The 11,058-nt window shown below is 45.8% G+C and overlaps 1 pseudogene; it reads left to right on the top strand.

The window, feature by feature from the left end:
• Positions 1–381: 381 nt before the first annotated feature.
• LOC105546822 lies at positions 382–9,017 on the top strand (annotated as a pseudogene).
• The last annotated feature ends 2,041 nt before the right edge of the window (positions 9,018–11,058 follow it).

Raw genomic sequence — 11,058 nt, forward strand, 5'->3', positions numbered from 1 at the left:
CACAGGTGAGTCTCCACAAACCAATGCAATTGAACCATTTGCACCTGTTTTACCAGAAGTCCATCATGAGCTGAGGAATGTGTCACAGCTACAAGGTTTAGACTGAGAGCTTTAAATGGATAAAAATAGGGGATTATAAACTGGAGTTTACAAGGCCCCTAAAACTGAAGTAGTTTGCATATGTACCTATGTGTGTGCCTTATGGAGGAGAGTGAAAGCTTCCCTGATGGGCTTTCTATTATAATTCAACCAATTAGAGAATTAGCATAAAAACCTCCCTTTTTTTCACTCATATCTCCACTTCTTGATTTCTTTCTGATTTTAAGTGGTCCTGGGTTGATACCTAACATCAGTCAGGGGACTCTCTGGTGCTACGCGTGGATGGCAAAACGAAAAATCCTGATCCACGTCATCGTTGTGGCACCAGTGGGAGTGAGGCCCTGGGCCTCAGGGTGGAGGGCACAGGCATTGTGAGTTGGGTGGGGTCCACAGAACTGACAAAGGCATTTAGGCTCCCCTCACCCCCTGCTGGGAACCTTGGAGCTGAGCCCACTCAGCCAGTGTCAACATGACCGAGGCTGTTAGCAAGGGCAGGAGGCTCTGACAAGCAGGAGACAATGAACTGGACCTGAGCCTAGACAACCTGAATGAAGGTCCTCAAGCAGCTGGCTGCCTTTCCAAAGGCCCCTATGCTGGATCTGTTCTGCGAGAAATCTGAGGCTCTACTGTTGAATTTGCGTGGCCTCACATGCCTGGTGAGGCTAGATTAAGAACAAGCTGCAGGAGGTGGGGAGGGATCGCTTGAGGCCAGGAGTTGAAGACAGCCTGGGCAACACAATGAGACCCTGTCTCTACCGCCCCCGCCCCTCAAAAAAAGGGCTGGACGTGGTGTATGCACCTGTGGTCCCAGCTACTCGGGAGGCTAAGCAGGAGGTATGGCTTGAGCCTAGGAGGTCAAGGCTGCAGTAAACCATGATTATTGCACCACTGTACTTAAGGGTGGATGACAGAGTGTCTTGGTGGCAGGGCACACAGTGGGGAAGAAAAAATGGACTGTAACAGTTGCCCACAGACTTGAGCAATCTGGTCAACCTCCAGCACCTGGTTCTCCTCAACAGGCTGGTCACCCTGCTTATCTGCTTTGGTTAGCTCAAGAATCTGAAGTGTCTGGAACTGTAAGGTAACTCCCTGGATCCCGTCCTGGTCAAAGTGGCAGGTGATTGCTTGGATAAGAGGTAGTGTAAGCAGCACACATGCGAGGTGTCACAAGAAGTGAAGGCCATGCAGGTGGGTTTAGAAGCAGGAAGAGGCATGGGAAGCAGGAGAGGCAGAGAAATCTGAGGTCAAGCAGCGAGCTAAGGAACCTCAGGAGTAGGGGAAAGAAGGATACCTTCAAAGCAGTGAAGTGGATCAGGAGAAGAAACTAAAGAAGGAAACAAACCAGACCCCGAAATCTAAGTCCCACTCTTACTCCCACAAGCTACCACCCAGGACGCGAACAAGGTCATGGCTTTGCTGAAGCTACTGCTACTGTTTTGTGTGGCGAGTGGGCTGGTTGCTTGTGGGTGACAGAGCTGCAGCCTCTCTGTGCCAGTGTGAATACCATCTATGACAATGCAGTTCCAGGGTCTATGTCACCATGAGGTCTTCCAGTGGGGTCTTCCAGATCAACTCGGCAGTGAGCTCGTCCCAGCACTGCTGCCCACCAGCCTGGGAGTTTGGATTCCTATGGAATTGGGTTCTGCTGGACACAACCTTTCTGTAGCATTAGACCTACCCACCGTCACCAAATGACTGCTGATTGGCACTTGAGACTTTCTCCTTGTAGGAATTACTTCTTAGGGTTACCTGTTTTGGAATTAAGAGAAATGGGAATCGGGGTGTCAGATGACAGTTACCTGCATGCCTAAAGGAATAGGCTTGGGCATGGGGAGAGAAAAAACAGCCTTTTCTAGTTATACAAACTCGTGTAAAGGCATGGGCCATTTCTACTAAATGGCCAGCTGTCACTATGCATGTACTTTTTTTTTTTTTTGAGAAAGGGTCTCTGTCACTGAGGCTGGAGTGCAGTGGCACAATCAAAGCTTACTGCAGCCTTGATCTTCTGGGCTCAAGTGATCCTCCTACCTCGGCCTCCCTGGTACCTGGGACCACAGGCATGTGCCACTTCACCCAGTTAATTTTTAAATTTTTTGTAGAGACAGGGTCTCCCTGTGTTGCCCACACTGGTCTCAAACTCCTGACCTCAGGTGATCTGCCTGCCTCACCCACCGTGCCCAGCCTAAGAGGAAGTGTTAGCGGGAGACCTGTGGAAAACTCAGTAAAACTAGCCTGCGTGGTGGTGGGGATGGGGAGGGATATACTTATTTTCTTTCAGGACCTCAGAGATTTAAGCCTTTTTGTGGCCATACAAAATGTCTGGCTATGAAAAGGACTTCACGAACATCCAGTTCAATATAATTGCAGTCAGAAAAACTGAGGCCTTTCATGGACTTACCTGTGGTCTCCCAGCTAGTTTGAGACAAAATTGGATTTTCACTGTGGTATTTGTTCTTTCCTTTACATTATGTTGCCTCCTTTGTAATGTCCTGAGACAATAAAACTCTAAGGAGATCTATGTCTCAGCCAAAGTATAGAATCATTCACGGCAGACAGATGAATTACTCAGATAGACATCTCATGCCATCAGGTCTTGGGCAGCTCCCATAGAGTCCTGCTCCAACTTCTGTGTCTTCCATAAAGTGGCAACACTCTAGGCTCCTTGCTTTGATTTTAAAGCGTTAACTCCCTAACTTCTAGTGGCAGATCTCTGCAAAGCTACATTGTTTATAACGGCTCTATTTGTAAATGATGTGACTATACCTCAAAAGTAACCTGCTTTTGCAGGTCTTTATGGATCAGCTTCATAAGACGCTGAGGTTTAGAATTGATTCCAGATCACAACAGGGGGGAATGAATGGAAACAGGAAATGAAGGGAAACAAGTAGCATCGTGTAGCTGAAAAGCCATGCATCCACCAGGACTAGTACTGATAAGGACGGCACTGTCCCTTCTATTGTCTTGTAGATTCAGCATTTTTTTGCCTCCTTTTGCTTCGTCTTTTCACAACTGGATGGGGGAGGGATCAGAAACAACTATGTCGTGGTGCTCATTCACTGAAAACTCCCCATTGCAAGCTCCTTGCCTCTCTGTGGGGAGCAAACCTGTTATAGCTCAGAGCTGAAGAGGGCAGGGTCCAGCCTTTTAGCTCTAGTGGCCCATTTGGATAGGACTGCCACTCACGACTGTCCTGATACTGGGGAAAAAAGGCACCACTCATGACTGTCCTGATTACTGGAAGAAAGGGCTTTGTTAATCTTCTCCCTCAAGGATAGCTCTGCTGCATAGGCCCACACCCTACTCAGAGTTGCTTACGCTTTCCTTCAGTCTTTCTCCAAGCTCCAGAGCCATTGGTACAAATGGTTTATTGAAACTAAATATGTAAGATTAAGACATGGAAGTTGTTACCATAATCATCACATACTGTTCCTTCGTTAGCTGAGGCAGCTCAGTGGCTGAGCCTAGTTAAGCCAACCCACCCCAGGTTCATTCACGACTTCGAGATTAGATGCCGATTCTTTTGGATTTCTACAATTATTAAATACATGTCTGAGTTGGGGAAAAACATCCGCATCCATCGTAAGACCATGCGTCTGGCTATGGGATGACACCTTGGTAATTCATCTTCTCTGTTCATCTGAGAGGGGGGGCATTATGCTGAGATCTTTTTCCTTGTCTTAAAATAGGTGTTTTGACCCACCTTGCAAATACTTAATGTATTATACTAGGCTATGTGTGAGATCTCTGGGGTATACAAAAAATAAAAGTAATCTGTAAACCTCAGTGGGCCTACAGTCCTTCTGAGGCATATAAATAGAAAGCAGGCCAGGTGCAGTAGCTCACGGCTGTAATCCCAGCACTTTGGGAGGCCAAGACAGGCAGATCACCTGAGGTCAGGAGTTAGAGACCAGCCTGGTCAACAGGGTGAACCCCCCCATCTCTACTAAAATTTAAAAAATTAGCTGGGTGTGATGGTAGGCACCTGTAAGCCCAGCTACTCAGGAGGCTGAGGCAGGAGAATCGACTAAAGCAAGGAGGCAGAACTTGCAGTGGGCCGAGATCGCGCCCCTGCACTCCAACCTGGGTGACAGAGTGATACTCCATCTCAAGAAAGCAAACACTGAGTGTTTTCTTTGTGCCAGGCTCTTATAACCATACATATCCTTATTTGCCAATCAGTAGTCTGAGGTTAAGATTGTCCATCTCCACCGACATTTTTTTGAAATCGGAACACTAAAGCTTATATTTGATCACATAGAAAACAACTGGTGAAGGCAGGGACTGGGGAACGAACATACACTGGGGCCTGTGGTGGGGGGGTTGGAGCGAGGGAGAGCATCAGGTTAAATAGCTAATGCATGTGGGGCGTAATACCTTAGGTGATTGGTTGACAGGTGCGGCAAACCACCATGGCACACATTTACCTCTGTAATAAACCTGCACATTCTACACATGTATCCCAGAACTTAAAATATACAATAAAGTGGTAAAGCATACTTAATGCCATGCATGTGTTCTTGCTCATATAGTGAGGTTCTTCATTCCTCTTAAGGAATTCTCAGTAAACCCTGAAAGTCCTTTTACTTTAAACGTGAGATAGGAGGACTGTTTCCATTCCAGGGAAAGAAATATCAGAGGAGGATGGGAAAGAGGGAGCTGAGCTAGGACCTTCTGCTTTTCCCCTCCTGCCGGTCGTTCCACTTGTTGTAGAAGAAAAGGTTAATTCTGAGTAGCATGGTAGAATTATTTTTGAGAAGAGTACCTAATACTGTAGATACTTCCTTTTTTTCTGGGAAGGAGACTGACGCTGAGAGAAACGGGACTATGAATGCCATCCACATAATTTGTGACTGTGGCTCTTTCTAGTCTGCCCTCATGTTGACATATGCCCAGAGCATTTCTGTCATGCTGCTGCTTTTTCTAGAATGTCAAGCCCTGATCATGCTCTGATTATTTACTGTGTAATAACACGTGCTGTGTTTGTGGGAATAAAATTTCTACCTTCTGCTTATGTGTCCACCTGTTGGATTATACTCAGAACTCTCCAAAACAAAAGGCCAGGTTGTGGAGAGCTCAGAAAAGGTCACCCCAAAACTTAGTGCCAGGAAGGAGACCAGTGCTAACTGAACATCTGCTTTGGGCAGAGAACTGCATTTGACACATCTATGTCTGTCATTCCATTTAATTTTCAACAATAATCCTCTGAGCTTAGTACAAGCATACACAATTTTCAGGGAGGATACTAAGTTTGAGAAGTTAAGATGCTTACCTAATCTCACCTGGCCCCTAGTTATTGATGGAATCCGTATGTAAACTCAACTTGGCCAATTCTTACTCTTTTCCTGTATAGCAGGCTCCCTGCCAGTCTTTGTCATGGCAGGTCAGCACATGGGATACTGGCTGTGACAATCTGATCTCCAGGGATCTTCCCCCTGTTTCGTTTCACTTGGAGGATTCAGCAGATGCCTGGAGTGGAGGATAAAGGGAGGGGGAGTCATTGTCTTCACATTTGGGAATATGTGCTCATATGAAATGATGCAAAGGAGGACAAAAATAGTTGGCCAGGCGCAGTGGCTCATGCCTGTAATCCCAGTACTTTTTGGGAGGCTGAGGCAGGTGGATTACCTGATGTCAGGAATTGGAGACCAGCCTGACCAATAAGGTGAAATTAAAAAATAACCGGGTGTGGTGGCAGGTGCCTGTAGTCCCAGCTGCTTGGGAGGCTGAGGCAGAGAATTGCTTGAACCCAGGATGTGGGCAGAGGTTGCAGTGAGCCAGGATCATGCCACTGCACTCCAGCCTGGGTGACGGAGTGAGACTGTCTCCAAAAACAAAATTGTTAGCATTCACTACGGTTACATACATGAGTGCATTGACTAAGACATCTATGAAGGTTCTTGTTCAATCCTCCCAATAACACAAAGGTAAGTACCACAACAATTCCCACCTGTGGATAAGAAGCTGAGCATGGAGAAGTTAACTAGTTCCAGTGTTCTAGTTAACTACTAAGTAAAGGATCCTTGATTCGTACCCGGGTCTGAGTTCTGAGCCTTAATTACTTTGCTGCATTGCATCTGGTGTTGAGTGATTATTCTGTCCCCATCAACAACTGGTAGGCCACAGAAACCTTTTATTTATGGGCTGTTCAGGCAAGTAAATTTCATCGCCTAATGACATAGCTTTTTTAGAGAGCTGTCAACGGAAGATAACCTCCCTCTCTGGTTTGGTGGTGCTTATTCATTTATTCAGAGCTGCTATTAATTTTAATTACTTGTTTCACCTTTGACCACCATAAAGTTCATCTGATTAAAAAAATTCTTAACACAGAAAATTGCTAATAAATACCAAAAGCTCTAGGTCAACAAAGCCAGGCATGCTTGATTAAATATCCATGGAGCTTATAAAATGTCTGCCTAGGCCGTTGGCATTTGTAAAGAGACATTTATGACTCCAACACAATCTTTGCTATCATTGGGCTTATAGCTAACATATCAATCTTGACCATCAGTTTTGACTTTTTCTCTGGAAGAAGAACTTAAGCTTCCTACATTTTCTACATTTCTGGCACCATACAGATTTCATGCATTTTTAAGATACACTTTCTCAGCAAATAAGGCTTTTAAGAATCTGAAATAATAAAAACTGCATATTTTAAAATCCATAAAGCAACAGAAACCTTCAACACAAGGGGACAGGGAAAGGGAGGCTTCAAAGCAGGAGGAATGTACATTAAACATAACGGGGAGTTTCCTCTCTCTGAGGTGGAAGGACAGTATTTGCCAAGAATGTCCTCCTTTGAAGATGCCTGTGAATAGAGCCGGTTTCTTCTCTGCAGTAGTTTTTGGATTCAGGGGGAAAGAGTCTTTTGAATATTTAAATTTTCATCATATATTCTTTTGTTAAATCTCTTGACTGAGCTCTTTGTCTTTTGTGATGGTGTATGAATTGTTAGGCAAAAGTAACTTGGTAGAAAATATCTGAAAAAAACATAGAGAAAGAAAATATGAAGTTGTTTTGCTTCTGGTGGGAATTCCCTAACATATGAAGATTACTTTTTCTTCTGTTGCGAGATTGAGTATCCAGTCATAATCCATTTCCCTGTATTGTAATTTGGGATAGAAGCTGGTCTCTGGGTAACAGATCCACTTTACTGGCAATTGGAAAAGTTGAGTCCTCCACTTAATGCAACTTGTTTTTTCTCTGTCCCCAACCCCCTTTCTTTGGATTTGTGAAGGATGCATTTTAGCTCTTAGATCTTTTTAATAACGTAGGCTGAAAGTTAATGGAAATACTGCATTACTGAAATAATGAAATAAGCTCAAATCAGTAGGATGTGTCTAACAAGCACCGAAGTATTAAGTTGGCACAGTGACGTCCAGTTACATATATAAAACGTGGTTTTTGATTTAAAAATTACGGACCAAGAAGCAGTTTCTCTGCTCCTTCTAGAATCTCTGGTTGGTTCAGCCCACCTACCTCCACTCCTGCCTCTACTACGTCCATCGGGGTGACCCAGAAGTCCTACAAGGTGTCCACCTCTGGCCCCTGGGCCTTCATTCAGCAGCCTTTCCTACACAGCTGGGTCCGGTGACCGCATCAGCTTCTCTAGCTTCTCACGAGTGGGCAGCAGCAGCTTCCGGGGTGGCCGGGGTGGAGGCTATGGTGGGGCCAGTGGAATGGGAGACATCACCACCATCATGGTCAACCAGAGCCTGCTGAGCTCCCTTAACCTGGAGATGGACCCCAACATCCAGGCCATGCATACCCAGGAGAAGGAGCAGATCAAGACCCTCAACAAGTTTGCCTCCTTCAAACACAAGGTGTACAGTTCCTGGAGCAGCAGAACAAGATGCTGGAGACCAAGTGGAGCCTCCTGCAGCAGCAGCAGATGGCTCAGAGCAACATGGACAAACATGTTTGAAAGTTACATCAATAATCTTAGGTGGCAGCTGGAGGCTCTGGGCCAGGAGAATCTGAAGCTGGAGGCAGAGCTTGGCAACATGCAAGGGCTAGTGGAGGACTTTGATCTCATCCTCATACTTGTTCTTCAATCAGCGTACAGAGATGGAGAATGAATTTGTCCTCATCAAAAAGGATGTGCATGAAGCTTACATGAACAAGGTAGAGGTGGAGCTGGAGTCTCACCTGGAAGGGCTGACTGAGGAGATCAACTTTCTCAGGCAGCTGTATGAAGGAGGAGATCTGGGAGCTGCAGTCCCAGATCTTGTACAAGTCTGTGGTGCTGTCCATGGACAACAGCCGTGCTCTGGACATGGACAGCATCATTACTGAAGTCAAGGCACACTACGAGGAGATCGCCAACCATAGCCAGGCTAAGGCTGAGAGCATGTAGCAGATCAAGTATGAGGAGCTGCAGGCGCTGGCTGGGAAGCACGGGGATGACCTGATCTGGCGTTTAAAGACTGAAATTTCTGAGATGAACCAGAACATTAGCCGGCTCCAGGCTGAGACTGAGGGCCTCAAAGGCCAGCGCCAGCGGGCTTCCCTGGAGGCTGCCATCGCAGATGCTGAGCAGCGTGGGGAGCTGGCCGTTAAAGACGCCAAAGCCAAGCTGTCCAAGCTGGAGGCTGCTCTGCAGCAGGCCAAGCAGGACAGGGCGCGGCAGCTGCGTGTATCAGGGGCTGATGAACGTGAAGCTGGCCCTGGATATTGAGGTCGCCACCTACAGGAAGTTGCTGGAGGGCGAGGAGAGCCGGGTGGAGTCTGGGATGCAGAACATGAGTATCCATTCGAAGACCACCAGTGGCTACGCAGGTGGTCTGAGCTCGTCCTAAGGGGGCCTCACAAGCTACCACCTGAGCTCCAGCTTTGGCTCTGGTGCGAGCTCCAGCTCCACCAGGGCCGTGGTTGTGGAGAAGATTGAGACCTGTGATGCGAAGCTCGTGTCCGAGTCCTGACGTCCTGCCCAAGTCAACAACTGTAATAGTCTCTCCCAGCCTGCACCCCCTGCGACTGCCCCAGAGCCCGGAAGGGAGGCTGCTGTGCAGCGGGGAGCGCAGGGGAATGGGAGACCCACCTGAGGCTCAGCCCTAGTCCTCAGCCCACTTGCAGGAGAGTTTACTATCTGGGGAACCCCCTTGCCCATGCCTCCAGCTACAAAACAAGTCAATTGTGCTTTTTTTTTTTTGTCCAAAATAAAACTTGAGCTAGCTCTGCCCCCCAAAAAAAGAAAAACACTTTCTACAAGGAGCTTTTAAAAGAAAAAAATTCACCCACATTATGTCACCCGGAGGTGACGCCTATTAACCATTTAATGCAGGGTTTTTGTTTGTTTTTAGAGTCTTGCTGTATTGCCCAGGCTGGAGTGCGATGGCGTGATCTTGGCTTATTGCAATCTCTGCCTCCCACGTTCAAGAGATTCTCCTGCCTCATCCTCGCAAGTAGCTGGGATTACAGGCGCCCACCACCACACCCAGATAAGTTTTGTGTTTTTAGTAGAGACGGGGTTTCTGCATGTTGGCCAGGCTGGTCTCGAACTCCTGACCTCAAGTGATCCAATGCAGTTCCTTTCAATCATGCATGTTAGTTAATGGCTGCATGTTTAAAAATCTGGAATAGTTGCCTAATATGCTGGGAACTTAATATTTGTAGTATGTGGACAAAATTTACGGTTTTCATTTGACCAGTTTGTTTTTGATTACTGTGAAAGTTCTGTAAGGTACAGCTATAAGCAACCTTAACCTGTTTTGCAAGTTACTCTTGCTTGGTACTTGATTTGTAGGGGGAGATGTTTTGTCTTTGAGAATCTGCTCTCTAGACATACCTACATAAATATGACAGCTTTGTGTTACTAATGCTAATGGGTTAATTAGGTGATATAGTTAGTTTTAATATGTAAAACACAACCCAAAGAGCGCACTGTTCCCTGGACTTAGGCAGATCTGGACTCCAATCCTGGCTCTGAAGCTTCAAACCTGTGCAGCGTTAAGCAAATCACCAAGCTCAAATCTGTTTGATCCTTAATTTCCTCATCACTAAAATGAGAGAGTAAAAACCTACATCATATGGTTATTGTGAGATTAAAAAGTATGTGAATATTCGAAGAAAATCACCAGATAAACTTGAGTTGTCATACAGTGTGACTTAGTATGACACGCGTTGATTTTTTTAGAAGAATTCTATGTAAGTTTTCGTAAGTGAAAAAAGCCATACTGTTAGAAGATTAAATGTTACCTTGCCTTTTATTTTCCTTCAAATGATACCATGCTTAAAAGACATGTTAAAATTAACAGTGTTCACTTTTTGAAGGGAAGCTATAGAGCTGATTTAGGTTGCTCATTCTGACTAAATCTACACCTTGGAAAATTACTGTCATTTTAGTTTCCTTCCCATTGTTCCCGAGTACTTGGAGTACTCGGGAAATTTATCACTTCTTCTCAGAGCCACCTGATACTTCATTTTTGAGCAAGTGCTTCTAAAAAGATGAAGGCATTTTTTATCTCCAGTGTTAGAAATCGGTTTGCAGCTGGTGGTAATTTTAATTTTCTAAGCACCTTCTATGAGCAAAAAACTTTGTAATGCCCTTCTACCTACATTATCTCACGAAATGATCACAAAAACTTTAATGAAACAGGAATATTCCACTCTCTACATGTTTTTGTTTTTTTGTTTTTGAGACTGGGTCTTGCTCTGTCACCCAGGCTGGAGTGCAGTGGTGAGATCTCAGCTCACTGCAGCCTCCACCTGCTGACCTCAAGTGATCCTTCCATCTTGGCCTCCCTAAGTGCTGCGATTGTAGGCGGGAGCCACAGTGCCCGGCTTCTAGATGTTCTTAAATATTCCCAGCAATTTACAGATGCAGAAACCAAGTCAACACGTGAGTTGTCTTGATTCCTCGCAAAAAGCTGGCTCGGTGTCTCTGGCTATTTTCCCCATTACAGAGAGGGAGGCAAGACAGTCATTCCATCAGTTGTCACCGAGTTCCTGTCATGGGCTGCA

This window comes from Mandrillus leucophaeus, unplaced genomic scaffold (genome assembly GCF_000951045.1).
Source record: "Mandrillus leucophaeus isolate KB7577 unplaced genomic scaffold, Mleu.le_1.0 Scaffold37, whole genome shotgun sequence".
NCBI lineage: Eukaryota > Metazoa > Chordata > Mammalia > Primates > Cercopithecidae > Mandrillus > Mandrillus leucophaeus.